Source organism: Triturus cristatus, chromosome 4_1, assembly GCF_964204655.1.
Source record: "Triturus cristatus chromosome 4_1, aTriCri1.1, whole genome shotgun sequence".
NCBI classification, from domain to species: domain Eukaryota; kingdom Metazoa; phylum Chordata; class Amphibia; order Caudata; family Salamandridae; genus Triturus; species Triturus cristatus.
The window spans coordinates 403,369,390-403,389,206 of record NC_140585.1 but is presented as its reverse complement, the minus strand read 5'-3'; the positions used below and the strand labels follow the sequence as shown (position 1 = coordinate 403,389,206).

General features: G+C 44.6%; 1 protein-coding gene across 4 annotated transcripts in view; it reads right to left on the bottom strand.

The window, feature by feature from the left end:
- ARFGAP3 (ARF GTPase activating protein 3) overlaps positions 1–19,817 on the bottom strand; it is a 419,690-nt gene that overhangs the window by 73,737 nt on the left and 326,136 nt on the right. The gene's annotated exons all lie outside the window — the stretch shown is intronic.

Here is a 19,817-nt window from a genome sequence, read left to right as displayed (position 1 = left end):
TCAAGAAAGTGTGGGGTAGTTGATCTGTGGGTAAGTAAGATCCGTGAACTGTGACACCTCATTAGGGTCTCAGGTATGTTATGCTTGGTCAAAGCGCAAAGGTAACCGAGACTCTGACACCGGGAATTGACCCACCTTGTGCATGATGCTCTGGTGCAAGACTGTAGCCTTCAATAGAGCATGGACCCATATCTTCAATGCCAGAGGGTTGGGAGGCCATGGGGGAGGTGGGCAGACAGGGTATCACTGCATTGTTTTCCTGAGTTCAAGTTGCTGTGTATGTTCTATAAGTACAATAAAATATTTATTTACATTTTCTATTTAAGGGGTAGTTTCCTTGTTCTCCCCTACTTTTATTTCCGATTTGCCATTTAGATTAATTTCTCCACCTAAAAAACTAATGTGTCTCACCCGGTTACATTCCATTCAGCAGTTCAGGCTGTGGTGATGTCTAAAATCTCTATAGGAATTAACATGGGAAAACCCTGCTTGAGGGATCACCCGAAGCTTCCCATGCTCTAGAATGAGGGCGTTTTTGGGGAAAATGTCATGAAGATGCATCAAACAGCACCAAAGTAATAAGCAAGTCAAAACCGCTTTGCCATGGAAACTAGGTCCTAAATATAACACCACACACACACACACACACACACACACACACCTCCAAAATGCTTACATTTTTGTTGTACAGGCACGCATGGTCAAGGCATACATGTGGTAAAGTTTGAAGTGGCAAAGGCATACATGTTGTAATAGATGCGTGGTGACGACTGCGTTGTTAATGCTGTTTCCCTCTCTCATTTCGATAAACAAGATCACAAAATTAAAATTCTAACAATAACTATTACTCAACTCCATGTCTTTAGATTAACGGTATTTTGAACAAGATGTACCAGAAGCTGCAAACGGAGAAGGTGCAACAAGGAAGAGGGGTAGAGGTGGAGGTGGTACTACCGCATTAGGCTTAAGAGGCCTCCGTATTCCATGCTCACTCAATCATTTGCTGCAATGAAGTATCTCTCAGACTCAAATGAAAGCCATTGCATGGGGCTATATTGGAATCAATGATTCCCAAAAAACGGTAATGAAATCCAAGTATGTAAGAAGGGCCTGAGAAGAGTTTTTAGTGGTCCCATGATAATCTTGATATTCTGTACACATGTTTAAACTATTTACTAATGCTCAGAAACAATGCCTCAGCACCAAGAATTGCAGAAATCAACTGGTATCACGATGGACTGAAAACAATGTCTGAATATATTTTGGACTTATTTATCAAGCTACGAGTTAACAAACTTAGGTTCATTTAACTGCACTTTGGAAAACTATGAATAGCAGGACACGAGACATTTTGTTCACCAGTGGAAAACAATTTACAATTGTAGAACAAAATACAAGCTCTCCAATTTCATATTTATAAATAACAATTCATGGCATATTCTTCTATATCTATCTATATATAAAGCTATTAAATTTTAAAGATGGAAAACAGGTGCGAGATGAAATTAGCCACAAAATAATCAAACAGTATAGGGTAGCGCAATGGTCAGGTTGCACAGAACAAAGCAACCAAGCTAAATGTGGCTACAGAAGCAATCTAAACTGGGAAATGACAGCTTGGAAACACTGGTGACTATAAATAACCTCCATATTGATTACTGGTAATCAGGGTAACTTGAATAAGCTCTCTTGCTCAGTATTCACATTCCAGAGGGGTGAGTTCATATCCGGAAGACAGGCTGCATGGTTAGTTCTCAATCTAAACCAGCACTGGCAAAGTCAATAGGTGTGGCTTTAGTGTGCCAAGTGATGTAAACACCTACATTCACAAATGCTGTTTATATGCATAGATGCTGTGTATCCCACTAAATCCTGGCCTATTGGCTTTGACAGTGCTGGGAAAACGCATCAAAAATGGATTGCGGTCTGTACAGAATGCACCTAAAAGAAAAATACATGAACGTGACAAACCACTTGATGACTGAACTTACTTTTTCAAATAGTCCCTCATGTATTCCAACGTAAGGAATTCCTGCAAGGCAGAATGATACACTGGACAGCCAACAGAATAAGGTGAAACAGTGATACCCCCTCTGGCTGGATCCAAAGCCCACTCGATTTACATTTTTTAAATAACTGATAACAATACACCTCACAGGCAGCTGCGATGCCAAGCCAGACAAAAACAATGATTTGCAAAGTCATAAAGCCTGGCCCTGGCAAGCCGGTGCACTGGTTAAGTTTGTAATTGCATTTAGATATTTTTTTGCAAGCATATGTCAAAATAGAAAGGAAACAAACATCAAACTAAATCTGACAGATGTAGGTTTGCAAGAAAAAAATGCTCATTTGAAAGAAAAATAGATATCACCGAAAATCCAGATTACCAAACTAAAAGGTACTAGAAGCTTTGAATAAATGAAACGTCGAGATACAGTTTCAAAAATAACATTGACCAGAAAAACTACAAGCATTGGCATAGCCAATAGGTCTCGCCTTTGGGACCTTATAAGTGTTTAGCCAATGTGCAACAGTTGCATAACTAAACACTTATAAGGTCCCAAAAGCGAGACCTATTGGCTATGCCAAGCGAAAGTGAAAGTAATCGCGGTAAAAGCAGCGTGCGCGCCCGCACACATGCACTGTAGCTCTAGGCTGGCCTGGTAGCACTTCTTGGAGACCTCTCAATAAGTCTCGCCAGACCAGCGCATGCGCTGGCTCAGGCGAGACCTAACAAGGATATTAATAAAAAAAGTAAAGTAGTGGCCACCAGACCTTGCAATAAAATGCATGGTACTCACTCTGGTACTGCTAGGCTATTCGAGCCTGTGGCAGGTCAGGGAAAGTGTACCTGTGAGGGTAAAACAGTGCAAGGGCAGAAGGTGCAAGGCTATAATTACCCATCTGCTCAATGCTTCACATTTCAGTTGCGAATATATCAGTTGCGAATATATCAGCTGGCAGAATGCAGATCTCCAGCTCAGCCGAAGCTGGTCAGCAGGGGAGGAAGGGAGTTACCAACCGTTAACATGGTCTCATGACCCTTCCATCGACTGCTTTTCTGTTTGTATTTGGGGACGGATAACCCAGCAGAGATACATTCAGCATCAAGATGCCCAATACTGCCGGGCCAGACTGAAATGCTGCCTTTGAAGAAAGAACTGGTTACAGACCGATCCACTTCTCCACCTTCCATATCGCAGTGAAGAGTTTGTAGAGTGTCACACAATCGGACCGCACTTCGGCAAAATGGATATGAATCTCTCCAAAGAGTGAAGTCACTCATCTGTTGTACTATTACCATGGCACTCATTCCGAGACTGAGAAAACCTGCTTCGGCTGGTGAACACCATTACCAGCCAAACCAGTATCACCAGCGTCTGCCGGGATGAGCACAGCCTTCATTTCTCTCACCAGACACATTCACCAGGAAAAGCCTGGGTGGAGTGGACTGGAATCAATGCAGATTAGCATGGTTGGTCTGTAAACCCAGACACTAAAGGATAGCGACTACTAAGTGCCAAAGACCATATTGAGGCGTGGAGGATTTGATCAGCCAATTGTCTCCGTAGGAGTAAACAACAAGCACTGCCAAAGCTACTAGGTCTGACCTTTGACAAGCCTGAGAAACAATAAAACGGAAACAAATGAGTAAAAGTCATTTAAAAAAGGTAAACATGCCTGATGGTGAGATGCATTGCATAGGTCTGCAAAAACAGTAAGTAAAACAATATTCCACTGTAAAAATGGTCCATCACAAAAATAGATCTAAAAACACTTAAAATTAAACTGGAAATGAAAACAGATATTGGCCTTGGAGTACTAGCTAAGCAAATTTGTGCAAGCCGAAAAGAAAAAAATACCTAGTCACAGTAACGTGAGATTGACTATGCTGGAAGCAAAATGTGAGTGGAACTTGAATAGACCAAAGGAAACAAGGGGAAAAAAGGGAGAATGAAGAGGAGGCGGAGGAAGAAGAAGAAACAAAGACGAGGAAGTATTATGATATTTTTGGGAAAACAGGAGGCTGGCAAATCAGCTACAGTCGTCTCCAGGCCAGACATAAAAATGGTGTTCCTGCTTAGTTGAACTGCTATGACTGCCATGTATTTCGAGAAGTGTGACATCAAACCATAAGGTGGCACTGTGTTCGTAATGGTCCTTGCCCACCAGATCCTTAGGAATGTCTGATACTTTGGAGCTTTCAAGATGTGGAAATAAGCAACTTGTAAGTTTGTCTCACATAAGGAATCCTGTAGTTGGATTTGATACAAGGCTAACATCCGCCATTTTTCTTTTTGATCCACTTAGTTGCTGTTCCCATGTTCAGAGCGAGTCTGAATACAAGCTTTGGTCCCTGCTTTTGGTTAGAAACAGAAACTAGTGGTATTAAATTCCCTTTAATTTTTAGGAGTGGGGAAACTCTATACAGCCAGCTGTCTTAAAACAATAGCGCGTGTCAAGCCTTGCAGAAGTAATCCACAAAATGAATGTATTCATTTGCTGATGGCCAAAACATGCTATTTAAAAATCATAGATTGGCCCAGTTGCTTCGGAAAATGTATCTTAAGTGGAAAGTGACAGGCATTTAAGTCACAGCATTGTGCTGCGCAAGAAAGGCTGAAAAGATTGAGAACCCTGAAGTTATCTACTGGCAGCGCCTAACTGGGTGCACTCACTGCGGGTTTCTTGGTTACAAAAGAACTCATGTTAAAAACGCTCCAAATTTCAACATAAAGAAAGGTGTACATAGGGACCTGAGGCAGTTATGCTAACACTATAGTCATAGTTATGTCATTAGCAAAATGTACACACTACCTCCTTACTTCCCTTCATTTTGTAGCATAGAGGACCGATTAAAAGACCTGTCCTTGCGGTTTCCATTTTGGGTAAATACCATGTGAATGAACTATAGTAACAGGCCTGATCTATGTGCAGTAGGTATTAGTCTTCCAGTAGGTCCCTGAAAGACGCAAACACAAGGAGATTATGAACTGAGCGCTGAAACTTTTCAGACACTCACCCTCAGTCATAGAGCTGGGTTGAATCCATCATCGTTCTTTAGCTCTCTTAGCCACCCTAATGCATAACCCAGCAATATGCAAATCAGTCTTGACCCTGTGCCTCATGGGAACAGTCCAGCCCAAACTGCCAAGCCCGGTCTTCCCTGGACCGGAAACAAGCATCCTGGGACAAGTTTCCGGCTAACAGCCCTCATCAGCCAGACTTGTTTGATTCCAGTGGCAAAGTGAGCAAGGGACCCCAGGTATGGGCATACCCTGCTAATTTAGGGGGAACAAAGCAAACATAAGGAGATGTATGGAGCGCTGAAACTTTTCAGACACTCGCCTCCTCTCACTGTTAGATCTAGGTTGAATCCATCATCGTTCTTTAGCTCCTTTCGCCACCCCCGGTCAGACCCAGCCATATGCAAAACAGTCTTGACTCTGTTCCTCATGGGAACAGTCCAGCCCGAACTGCCAGGCCAGGTCTTCCCTGGACCAGACGGCCGGCCACTCCCAACCCCCACCCCCAACCACAAAATAACTGGTTTCTTTCTGCCAGGGGAATGTCTTCAGCCACGGAAGCTAGTAGCTACATGTATGTATGTGATATTTGTATAGCGTGAACCCGAGTCAAAAAGGCGCTGAAGCTCTGTACAGTGTCAAAGGCAAGTATGCAATCAAAGGGTGATAGGAGTAGTTTGTGGTATTGTTACTGCATTGTGATGTATCATTCTTTTTGGCGGTGTGCATATTATCCTTCTGGTCTTTTATTTTAATTTAAAAAAAGGTTGAATAATCATTTTTCTGGTCCTCTATTTTTTTTGTGATTTGTTAAAAGCGTCTTTTTAAAGAAAAATAAACCATATTTGGCCAATATAGCCACCAGATATGCTACTGAAAATAATTGCATTTGATAAGTTTGCTTTTCTAATGAAGAGTGAAATTAAATATATTTTATAAAAAGTGCTCAGAGACAATGTATGGGCTACCCAGTTCCTGAGCATTTGTACCTAGAACAAAAAGTTAGACATCAGGTAGGATCAAGATGGTTACCCTGACTGCATCTTTCAATTATCTGCCAAAATGTGAAGGGCTTCAAAATCAGCTGCATACCAAGGTGCCATGATGATCAAGGAAAACATGAATTATTTAAATAAAAATCACCTATTGAAAAGGCAGTAGTCAAGAGCAGAGGTCTCCTTGTGTAGCTTCATATAAATGCCAAATAAAAAGCCCCCTAAACAGTGGGACATAATCATTATACTGAAGCTTATATCCCTGGGGCGAGCCAGTCTTCAGCAGTCAGTCATCGTGGCATGAGGAAGGTTGCCCCCAACCTCTGCAGTTGAGCTGCAATCACCGCCATCATGTTTGTTTACACCAGAAGGGTGCTGGTGAGGCCAAACAAGAGTACAGCGAACTGGAAATGCTCTCACCCACAGTGAACTGCAGGTTATGCCTGTGGGCCTGCAGGATCAGAATATGAAAATAAGCATCCTGCATCTTCTACAATACCATCCAGTCTCCAGGAACGAGGGCAGACAAAACCTGAGCCAAGGTGAGCATCTTCAATTTATCGTTTCTCATGAAGGCATTGAGTGCACCAAGATTTAGGACAGAGACCATGGTCCTTTCTAGATACCAAGAATTGCTTCTGGTGGGCTCCCACTCCATGGCTCCTGTGGCCAGAAAAAGCCTGAACTTCCTGTTGAAAAAGAGGCAGATGGTCCTTAGTCAACCGTACTGGAGATGGTGGGGTTTCCAGGAATGGGAGGGCATAACCCTGCCAAACGATCTGCAACACTCACTCGTCTGAGGTGATGGCCTGCTACCTTGGCAAGTAGTGGTGGATTCTGGCATTGGCAGAGTGAATGTGTGTCAAGAAGGAGGCATCAAAGAGGCATTGGGGTGCGTGAGCTGGTGGAGAAGTGATTGGCTTTGTTCCGCAACTTTGACTGACAGGGGGTCTTTCATTGTCAGGCATCGATAAGCTTGGACTCACACTCCCAGATACCTTTCGGGTGTATACGGGTGGATTCACCAGATGCCTCGGAGTCGTGAGACAACCCCAACACAACAGACAGACATCTGCCAGAGACATTCCCCACTGTGGCTTAAACCATGTCAACCTGTTGAGTACATGTCCCTTGCAGACTAGTATATATTGGTACAAGAAAACCTTGAAACATTGAGGAAAAACCGTCTCAGAGAGACCACTGGAGCTCCGGATCAGAGAGGAAAGTAAGGAACGGATGTCAGTGCGCATGGGTGGTGCCTATATAGGTCCGCGCACGTCACATTCGGCATGGAAGACTACAATGCGGAGCTGCAGGTTCCACCGCCCAGAATGCAGGGGTACTTCGTCAAAGTTTTAAAGATCCAGTCTGACGTCTGCAGAATATTCCAAGGTGAAGAATCTGTGGTTAGAAGTCTCTATCAGAACAAGTGTGCGGTGCAAATAACTACACAGATGATTATAGATGCATTAACTGGTGTTCATGCACAGCATATGACAAATATAATTTTATTAAATTATTTATACATTTGACTGATTGTTGAGTTTCGTGGGGTTGTGGAACGTGCTGGGAATGTGGAACTTTGGTGGCAGAATCTTAAGGGAAGGTTCGAACGTCAGCAGTTGCTGCCTGCTGAGGGAGACCAGTGGTTGTGTGGGAATAAAGGTCTTCAACTCTTACCTAGCTCAGACATTTTAGTGGCGACGAGTGGCCACTGGTTCCCCCAGCATGTTATGGCTCCACCCTGGTTGCCACGAGTACAAGGATTCTGGTAGCGTCTCTGCCGCTGTGGACGCGGTGTGTCGCATTTACTCATCTGTGACCCCGTGCCCCTCTGCCTTTTCATGCCGGCGTGGATCCTGGGGCGAGTCGCCTTGCCACTTGTGATCCAGCGCTCCTCTGGGTCATCTTGCTGATCGCATTAATTTAGGGCATAGGCAAGCCTTCTTTGAAGTAAACGTTGCGCAACGTCACGTGCGTCTCTGCAGCCATCTCTGGTGTTAGGGCTGGATTGTTAACAAGCCCCACTGCTTCTAGAAAGCACGTTGCACGATGTTTTGTCGGCAGCCATTTTAGCAGATTGGGGAAAACCTCATCACAGTATACTGGGAACACAGGGATTGTTGGAGCTTTTCCCGTTCTAAGCCTGTTGCAGGATTCACTGTGGTGACAGGCACACCCATATTTTTGGCTTATCAGCTGTGTTTAGATGTACATTCTACATGACGGCATATTTACTGGTTGTACTACACGACACAGTGGCAGTATTCACTGTAAACGGCGCACCATATACAAGTGAGAACATAATAGTCTGTGCAGAACATTCTGCATACGGAGGCAGCAACGACCCACGCTTAGTAGTAGATTATGGATAAAATTGCGGCACCACCTCCATTTCTTCAGTCTCCTGATACTCCTTCTCTCAGTTCGGAAATATGGCATGAAGCTTTTGAATCATACCTTGAAGTCACTGATGGTGACACATTTAAGTCTAAGAAAAAAAGGCTCTTTGGTTTATAATTCGGAAGGTAGAAGTGTCTTAAAGACACTTCCATTGGAGGTTGTCAATGTGCATGCAAGTGCTGATGAACATGGTGACGTAGCCATACAACAAGATGGATATGCATCCATTATTAAAACATTGGACAAGAGATTAAATGCACATAAAAACATTGTTTTAGAGCGTCATTAGTTTCTTCAGTGGGTACAGTTCCCTGGGGAATCAATAGACTATTTCGTGGCAGCATTGAACATTGGTAGTCATTTGGAACTGTCATGAATTTAAGGATGAAATAATTCACAATCAGCTCATAGGGAGAACCAACAATAGGACAATTCAAGAGAAGTTATTGTCCACAGAAGATTCAAACCTTGAATTAGCCTTACGTATTACCAGCATTGAGCACATTGAGATGTGCAAGAGGGAAATGAATACTAGTGCAAAATAGTTCAGTTTGTCACTAAACAAAGTGAAAAAGGACATGTGAAAGCTAACACTGAAATCTACAAATACGAATTCAAGAAATGGCAATAGGAGTGAAAGAAGTAATCTTATGTGTTTTCGATGTGGTTTTAAGTCTCACTTGGGAAATGCGAAATTTTGTAGAGCCCTCAATTTCGGTTTGTTTTAAATGTGGGAAAAAGGACCATTTTGCAAGAATATGCAGAACCCCTCCGGGCCAAAGAGCGTGACCTAGCCCAAGTATCAAACCACTAGATGAAGGCATGTTAGATGATGAGGATTACGATGTATTAATGTTATCCACTCGGTATTGTGGGGAGGTGTATTAAAGTTAGTCAACGTTAACAAGCTTAGAAAAAGGAATCCGCCTTTTTGCATTGTATCCATTAATAGGAAAGATGTCCCGGTTATGGCAGATTCGGTGTTACCATTCATGCCAATTAATGAAAGTGAGTTGCAACATATCCAGGAAATACAATTACGTGACTCTCGTATCAAAATCTTTGCATTTGGTGGTATGTGCATAGAGGTGGTTGGGAAAATGGATGCTGTGCTATGATTTGACAATCGCACAGTTACTACTCTGGTTTATGTTATAAAAAATGGGTCAAATTTGCTAGTTTGGAACGAGCAAGGGGAACTTGAAATAATTTTTAGATCCAATCACCCTGAGATGGTACAAAAGTTTCTGGAGCCGGCCTTGGGAAAGTACTGCCAACTGAATGTTCGAGGTTGGGCGTTTGAATTCCAACATGTTTTCAGTGATAAATTGGGGAAGCTGTAAGGCTTTCAGCATCGTGTACTGTTAAAACAAAATGCTCAGCCTAAGGAGCATAACGTTCGTAAGGTTCCGATGAGTTTGAGGAAGGAATTGAAAGAAAGAATTGAAAAATTGTCTAATTTGGGGATCATGGAACCCATCGAAGGGTCGGAAGGGCTTGCCCTGGTTGTTCTTGCACCCAAGTAAGACAAATCCTTGAGATTGTGTGTCGACTTACACAACCTGAAATCTAATATTTGGGTTAATCGCCAGACTCTCCATAACACCAATGCGATGTTGGCAACAGTAAAGGGAGTAAAATGTATTTCCCTAGATATGTCGGCTGCTTACCACCAAGTAGAACTATGTGAAGATTCTAGACTTCGGACTACCTCTGTGTTCTAGAAGTTCATTAAAAATGTGTTTAAGGACATGGAAGAGGTTTTGTAATTTCAGGATGATGTTTTGATTTATGGGAAGGATGATCAAGAACATAACGAATGGGGGCATGGCCAGCAACATGGCCGACTAGCTGCATCTACCGGAGCTCCAGCAGCCTGCTCCTGACTAACACCCTGTCCTTCTAACCGCCACCTGCCGCCTATAGATGGGGCGTCCCGGTCTATACAACTTATAGACACCCTTTACGGTGATTTGCACCCGTCAGATGCGGAGGAAAACGAAGGAATGAGGAAATGCGGGGCGAGGCGCGACTTCCCAAAATGGCGGAGACTAATATCTAGCCGAGGGGAACCGCTCTAAGTCGAACGAAGAGGACATAACCTAGATTCGGAAGCCCTGCCAGGCGATACTCCAGGGGCCAACATAGTGAGCAGCGCGAGGCCCACGATGGTGTGAACATCTCAGCAGTGCACAGGTGAGAGGGGCCGCGCACGTGGATTTGGGGCAGGCAGGCCTCAGTGAATCACTAGAGAGTTTGGAGAGGTGTCAGCGGTGGACCGGCGACCCCACTACCCACCGGACGAAGGTGATGGTGGGGCTGAGTCCGCCCTCTGTGGCAAGCAGTAAACCAGACCGCTGTGTACAGGTGAAAGAGCTGCACACGGACGAAACCAAGGCAGCAGACCTGCCGGTGGAGAACAGAGACAAAGTGAACAGGACCCACTGGGGGCCCTCCAAGTAATAACGTCGGCCCAAGGTCAAGGATCCAGGGACGAGACCCCAGGGCCCACCGAACTAGGGTGCAATCAAATGTGGAGGAGCTGCAGGAGGGTCCCGGACACTGGCCTATGATCAAAACGCACAGGAAGATAACATACAGGCGCACCACAATATAATAGAAAAGGACGCAGATTGGAAAGATACGGTGACCCCCCACAGAATCCACTGTGGCTGCAGTGAAAAACCCCAAATGAGAGCCTGGTGGAACTGAGGAAAGGTCCAGAGGCCACCTGCAGGGGAAAGAGATCCAAGACGCATTGATATCGGTGGCCTGGGTAAGCCCCCACATACCTCCCAGTTAGCCTGAAATAAAGAGGTGATCCTGTGCCTGGTGCAGGTGCAGTGGAAATTTAAGTAGGAGGACTGCTCCCACTATTCCAACAACGGCAAGAGATAAAGAGCCTAAAACCCCAAAACAAGGCAAAATGGACAAGTTCACTAAAGTATTTCCCCCTCACACCCCCCCCCCCCCCCCCCCCCCCCGCAGAGGCAGAGGGAGATCCCTCAGGACCCCCAGACAATGCGACCATCCTCCAAGCGATACATGTTTCCAGGGAAGCCACTGAAGGGAAAATGGCCGAAATAAGGACAGAAGTCTGTCAAGACATGCAGAATATTTCTGAAAGGGTAACACACACTGAAAACCGCATTTCGGAAGTGGAAGACACAACACAAACTAACAACGGACGTTAGAAGTACGTAAGCAATCATAGGAGAGATGGCACGGAAAGTGGACGATAACGAAAACAGGGCCCTCAGAAATAATCTCCGCTTTATTGGACTTCCGGAAGGAGCAGCGGGCCCGGGCCAGGAGCCCGGGACTGTTCTATGGCACAGTTGCGCGAATCCCTTCCAGCGGCAAAATTCTCAGCCTGTTTTATAATTGAACAAGCCCATAGAATGTCCAGTATGAGACCTCCACCTGGTGCCCTGCCGCGGCTGCTCATCGTGCGGTTCCTAACCTTCCAGGATCGAGACACAATCCTAAGAGAGTCAAGCCAGGTGGGGGAACTTAGATTGGCTAACACAAAGATAATGATTTTCCCTGATTACTCGAGAGAAGACCAGAAGATGAGAAGAACATTTGACTCTGTAAAAACGAAACTAAGAGCTCTGCAGGTCCAGTATATGCTTCTTTTCCCTGCCAAGCTAAAAGTCATTTTCCAGGGCAAGTTCCACTTCTTCCAATCACAAGAAGAAGCAGGGGCTTGGATAGAGGAGCGCCCTCCTCTGAGCCGCGAGGAAGAGACTAGTGAGACGCCGCCTGGAGATACAATTAAACGACCAGAACCCCAACCGCAGAGGGTGAAAAAGAGGAACTTCTACACGGGAGGACACAAGACTCGAATGGAGACTCCCTGGAGGGGCACCCCGCGAATGTTGGAGAAACTGGTACGCTCGGAATCATACGAGGACACTATACAGGCCAAAGCCAGGAAGAATCACTCCAGCCAACAAGACAACACCCACACGGAGCCTTCAGATAAGGAGTATTTCGCCGACACAGATAGTGACAACCCACTCCTTAAGAACATTAACCAGATAGAAGACCAGGAAGCATCAACGAGTACCAAACAGAGTACCTACCAATGGCAGGACAAGAGTGGTGATCAAGATTGAAACACGGGCTTTGCCGACGACAGACGAACTGTAGCACTGTCAAGGAGGCCCCCTCAGACACCTTCGAGCTCAGTGTCCCTGAGCATAAAAACCTACTTGAAGCTTATACCCTTTATTACTTTGATCAATATTTAGCGGGTTAGGGAGGAGTGGGGGACTACAGACCTCAAGCTATATCTGCGCCAGGTTGTCACGTTGACAGTTTAGGGGATGGGCGTAGGAAGTGGGAGAGAGTGTGTTAGGAGGGATAGGTTGAGGGACCAAAAGTTATATTGTAATGTTTGTTTGCATGTCATTTTTACAGTCAACAGTAGGAGCATCGTGGGTTACTGGCAGGGACAGAGGGAAAGGGGCCAACAGGTAGGCCTCCCCGAAATACAACAGGGTAAATACAAGACACACACTCCATGGATGAGGAAACGTACACAGCACTGACTTGGAATGTCAATGGGTTGGCTAGCAAAATCAAGAGGGGACTGGTGCATATTCTTGCAAAATGATCCTTTTCCCCCCACATTTAAAACAAACCTAATTGAGGGCACTACAAAATTACACATTTCCCAAGTGAGACTTAAAACCACATCGAAAACACATAGGATTACGGGACTCAAGCCTGACATAATTTTCCTACAGGAAACCCACTTGATGGGGACACACTGTGCCTTTATAGGGAGGGGATCATACATAACACTAGCGCACACTGGAGCTCGAGTTGTAATATTGATCAAGAAACCCCCCTCCCCCTCTTCCGCACTACCAGAACTTGGTTAGATCCGAATGGAACATTTTTCGCTGTTCAGGGGACATGGGGACGAAGAGAACTAATGCTGATTTAGTACCTATGCCCCGCCAAGAATGCAATCTCAAACCCTAAATGCAATAGAAAAAATATATTGGAATCGGGCCCCTCTATGCACCTATTCGGTGGTGATGTAATAGACCCAAATCTTGATCGCACACACACTATAGCTGGGACCGGCTTTCCCATCCCACTGGTGGACTCTGTAGCTTTGTTGGGGCTTACTAACCTGAGGCGGAAACAACACTCTTTAGACCGTAACTACTCTTATTTCTCTGGGGCCCATAGAGTTTTCTCCAGACTTGACTATTTCTTCGCCCCGGCGGGAGACAAAGTAGAGTACCTGGCAAGGGGAATCTCAGACCACTCACCATTATGGTTAACGGCTGGAGAGGGGGGCATTAGACAAAGATCGGATTGGAGACTAAATACTTGGGAGCTCTGGGACACAAAGGTGCGAGAAGTGATAAGGACGAGGACCGAATTATATTTCCAAGAAAATGTGGGCTTGGTGGCCTGGGCCACCACCCTCTGGGAAGCCTATAAGACAGTAATCCGAGGCAGAGTGCAAGATGTAATAGCAGAAAAACGCAGGGAGGAAACGAGCCAAATAGAGGCACTAGAGCGTAAATTCCTAGAACTTGAGAGTAGCATTACACCAGCCACTGAGTCCTCGAGGATACGGCAAATAGCAATTACCCGTAGGGAACTTCGAGCATTGACTGAGCGTGAAGTACAGACTCAAATCCAGGACACACACCACCGACTCTATGAGTCGGGTGACAGAGCGGGGAGGCTCCTGGCTTGGCTGGGCAGAAGGGAGAGAGAAAGGCGAGCTGGGTGGTTCAGATCCAGGAGGCAGAAGAGCTATATGTTATGTCGCACACAATAGCGGAGGCATTTGAATGGTTCTATAGGGAATTATACGATGCCAGGCCATTAGCAGATGAATCCCAGATAGCAAAACACCGTGGCAACATAGATACCCCTACCCTGACACGAGAGGAAGCAGAAACTTTAGAGGCAGAAATTACTCTGTCAGAAGTAATAGACGCCATTAACAGAAAAAAACAAGGGTAACCACCAGGAACGAACGGGCGCCCAGGGGAAATTTTCAAACAAAACGCTAATCTGTTAGGCCCCCACCTCTTAACCATGTTTCAAGCAACACAAGAGGAGGGAACGCTACCACCAGATCTCTGCCAAGCCACAGTAGTAGTCATCCTGAAGCCAGGTAAACCTCCAGACAATTTGGGGATCCTATCGCCCAATCACACTTAACAAGGAAACCAAAATTCTGCCCTTCGTTCTAGCAACCAGACTCTTAATGGTGAGCACATCTCTTATTCACTAAAATCAATCAGGCTTTATGCCCGGTCATGCCACACGGATCAATCTTCGCAGATTGGCCAACTGGCTAGAAACTGTCAAGAATAGGCCCACCCCACATGTCTTCCTGTCACAGGACGCGGAGAAGGCCTTTGACACAGTCCACTGGCCCTTCATGCGACAAGTTCTAGGGAAGTTTGGGTTTGGAAGGGAGTTTATGACCTGGGTGGAACTATTATACACTAACCCTAGAGCTAGAGTGAGGGTTAATGGGGTGAAATCAGCAGACTTTTCGATTAAAAGAGGAACTAGACAAGGCTGCCATTCGTCTCCTCTGCTCTTTGCGTTAGTCCTGGAGCCGCTGGCTTGTCTGGTCAAAGCCCACCCAGATCTCAGGGGATTTCAGGACAATGGGAAACATCTTGCAGATGAACGGATATCTATTTACGTGGATGACATTTTGTTATACATTACGACTCCCGAAATTACACTACCTCTGACGCTCCAGCTATTTGAAGAGTTTGGTAAATACGCAGGCTATAATAAACTGGGAAAAATCTAGCCTCTACCCTGTAGGAGGGTCGATGGATGCACACTTAATACCAAGACACCTGCACATCACTGAAGGGGGCTTTATATACTTGGGATTGTATATCTCCGTAGACGAAAATGAATGCCTTAATAAATGCATCAAACGGGTTATGACAGAATTCCGAGATGATGTTACCACTGGGAAGAGCGGCTATGTATGAAATGATAACTCTTCCCAAATAACTGTATATACTCCAAAACGCGTTCCAAAGAATCCCAGAAACAAATTTCAAGAACGTCAATGACGACCATCGCACATTATTATGGAACGGAGGGCACCCCAGAGTAGCACTACAAACACTGCAGCGCAACCAATATAATGGGTGATCGCTCTGCCAGACATACAAGCTTATTACCGAGCTGCACATCTAACGGTGATCAATGAATGGGGCCATGCAGTGGGAGACCACTCCACGTATGCTCTTAAAAGGCTCCAATTTAGGAAGTATACATATCTCCATTATCAGTAAGGGGGACAGGAGCTAGAGATCTACTGCCGGCCACCCAAAGGACGATTGCGGCCTGGAAGGGGGCAGAACGACAGATGAGATGGGATAAGAAATTAACTAGAGCCACACCACTATGGGAGGGTAAGAGGATGCCAGAGTTAGCGAAGCGGCAGGGCTTCAGGGAGTGGGATATGGTTGGGATCATGACATTGGGCGACATACTGAAGGATGGGGACTTAATTACTTTTGGGGCCCTTCAGAATGAATACCAATTGACGTATACCCAACGCTATAAAAACCTGCAACTACAACATGCCTGGAAGGGGCAAAAAATTGATACTACAGTATGCGCTGCTTGAAGGCAGATTACTACAAGAGGAAATACCCTCAAAAGCAGTCTCCTGGACCTACTAAAGTTTAATCAATAACATACCCGACAAACTGTCAGCCCTCAGGTCTAAATGGGAGGAAACCACAGGTCAGCTGGAAGATATCGACTGGGAGGGAGCACTGATACACCCTAGAGAGGTAGCGACTAAGCTAGTCCAATTTAAAGTCTTACACAGAGTCTACTATGATAGAGCACGGCTACATGCTATGGTAAGGGCGGAAACACCCTACTGCTTGTGATGCAAAACTGTCCAAGGCACCTATATACACACCATATGGGAATGTCAGCAGATACAATGTTATTGAGCACAAATAGTGAAGGAACTTAACAACATATTAGAGTCACAGATACCTATAGACCCTAATTATGTATTATTGGGCATCTCAGCAGATATTGACCTCCCTAGATAAAAACTTCTTCTGAGTAACTTAGGATTTATAGTTGCAAAGAGGGATATGGTCGACACTGGGGCGCCGAGGGCTTGCCCACTCTGGCGGAATGGCGTGCCAGTATGGATCTGTACATGGGAGCCGAAAAAACACACACAGCCAGAGGAGGTTCCCAAAAATTCACCAAAATATGGCAAACATGGCTGAGATATTACAATTTAGAGATTGAGAGGACTGGAGGATACACAACACACCACAGTGATATGCAATAAATAGATTCTCTCACAGTGCGGACATGTAGTTGGAGAGGGCCATGACCAATCTAGGGAGAGGGAGGTGGGAGCAGTAACAGAGGACGGATCTCCCAAATGTAATCTTTATGTACCTATGGATTGTATCATTGTTGAATCAGTGTATGTAATGCCCACCTACTAATATTTTGGCAGATGTTTAAAATAAAAACAGTAAAAAAAAAATAAACATGACAAATGAGTAAGAAAGATACTGGAAATTTTAGGGAACAGAGGGTTGACACTCAATAAGGACAAGTGTGGGTTTCTTTGCCAAGGGATGCATTATTCAGGACAATCTCTTTCTAAAAAAATATGGATGCCATTGAAAACACACCCGCGCCCAATAAAGACAAACAAAGGTCTTTCCTAGGTGTCCGAGTACTATGCTAAGTTTGTAAAAGAAATTCCAGTAAAACATCGTGTTTACACAATTGATTTAAAAAAAGTCTAAAGTATGAGTGGGACAAGGATTGTAAAAAACATTCAAGTTAGTCAAAAAGGAGATTGTGCAGGCCAAACCGCTAAAACCCTTTTGACACTAGGGATGTAAGTATCATTAGTACTGATGCTAGTAATCTTGGCCTGGGTGTCCTTTTAATGCAAAGGAGAGGTAATTGAATTGAGGAAATGTTGGCGTTGACATCTAGAGCTTTGAGGGGAGCGGAGGTCACGTACTCTACTATTGAGAAATAAGCTCTTGCAATTTGGTGGGGTACCCAATAGTTTAAGAACTTTGTCTGAGGAAGTAACTTTTTTCTCTTAACTGATCATAAACCTCAGGTAGATTATCAATACTACAAATGGTGGGAGAGTCACCACCCTGGATAGCAAAGTGGTAATATAGATCACCCGAGTATCAGTACATCCTTGAATATTTGCAGGAAAAAGAAATTTGGCAACTGATTGTATGTAAAGATTACCATTGTGTGAGGCTCATTCTGTCGGTAGTTGAGTTGATGACCTGGAATTGGTGTGTGCTGTGCATTCCGTGGATGTTGTGATGAATGGAGGGTTGTCGGAAGTGGAATGGAAGCAGGTGTTGAAAGAGCATGACGACATACAAGCAGTCATTTAGTATTTGTATCAAGGGTGGCATAATTCTATTGTTTTGCAAGAAAGTTTTATTCTGTATAGAAGAACTGCTGATGAATTGTCGGTTATGGATGGAGTGTTGCGGAGAGTTGATGGGTTAGTAGTAACTATGGGTCTTCAGGAAAGTGTTGAATTTAATTCATGAAGGACATGTTGGCATAAGTGCCACAAACTGCAGGCGTCATCAAGACCTTTGGTGGTCTGGTGTAGACAAGGAGACTGAACATTATGTGAGGAATTGCTGTACATGTGCCCTCCGTGACAAAACTTAGGTTACGAACCCGAGGCCAGTTACCCCCATTCCTAGGGAGAAAGTGCCTTGGCACAAGGTGGGCTTTGACATTTCTGGCCCATTTGGGGTTTTAGGTAGCACGCCCAAATTTGCTCTGGTCTTAATTGACTATTTTTCCAAATGGTAAAAGTTTTGAAAGTATTTAGTTCACGAGTTGTGATTGAGTTCCTGCAGGAAGTATTTCTCAGAGAAGGATACCCCAAAGTGATGATCACTGACAATGGTACCAAACTGATGGCAATGGAAATGCAGGTATTTTTTGCGTCTGTGGGGATTAAATGTTAGAACTTCCCTGTATCACCCACGAGCAACAGATTAGTTGAGAGGATGAACCGTGTTCTAAAAGATCAGCTGCAACTGGCATTGATTAAAGGACTGGAGTAGAAAGCGGTGATTAAGGATATACTCTGGGCTGTGAGGATCACTCTGCACATTAACACTGGTAGGTCGCATTTCACTCTATTGAAAGGAAGGGTGTCTGGCTCAAAAGTTAACTGGGAGTGAGAGAAATTAATTGACTATGGTAGATTGGAACGAGTGGTTGACATTAGGTAAGCTGTGCAAGACAAGTATAGTACCCTGAGTGGTAAGCACAGGGACATTCCATTAAGAAGGCGGTTAGATCGAAGGGCTGTCACGGTTTCTGCCCCTGCCAAGCAAGTCAAATACCAAGTGGTGGTATTGATGAATGTAAAAGTATGGAACAAGTCTAGCGTCAGTTGTGTCGGAAGTCATGTCTGGGTATGTTTGAGGAAAGTTTGGAGAAACAAGTTCTGCTAGTGAGAAACTCAATATCAGCGGTGCATTTTTCAAGCGCTCCCAAAGGTGCAAGACCATACCTGTAAGATATAGGGATTTTGTGATGTGAGTTCATGTACTATGCTCTCATGATTCTTTTCCTTTCCTTAATTACTGTATAATAATTGCACAATTTGCAAACAGTATATGTAATCTTTATGCTTTTGAAGTTTTGTTTGTATTATACCCACGGTTGTCTTTGTTGCAAGGCATAATACATTCTTTTTACTGTTTAAGGAAGGGGGTGTGTTGGGAGTTCAGAGGGTTTATGGAACGTGCTAGGAATGTGGAACTTTGGGGCAAGAAATCTTAAGTGAGGGTTCTAGCATTGACATTTGCTGCCTGCCGGGGGAGACCAGTGGTTGTGTGGGAATATAGGTCTTTAAATTGTACCTGGTTCCGACCTTTTACTAACCAATGTTCATATGGTTTAAACTGCAAATTAACTGGTTTAAAAATTAAATTGAATGTGATCAGTTAGGTACATTTGTTACTCAAAACACCCATGAAGACAGTCCAGACCAAGCTATCAAAGGTTAACCTTCATGAAATCAGTTTACTTCTGAAGATACTTTTGTTTGGGCCTGTTCAAAAAGCCATAGCAAGTGAAAGACTATCCAGGATGTGGAATTCCTATAGCCTGACACCCAGGACATATTGTTTGGGTCAAGGGCAACACGTTTTCATGAGTATTTGGTCCTTGGGGCAAGTAGGTGCCGCCCCCTGCAGCACAAACCCTTTGGCTGCCAGTTTGCAGCACCACATTATGGATCAGGGAAAAGCACTGTCTGCAGCTAAGGTAATATAGGAGTCCATGTGTTAATGCTGTTCAAACTTGTATTTATGGT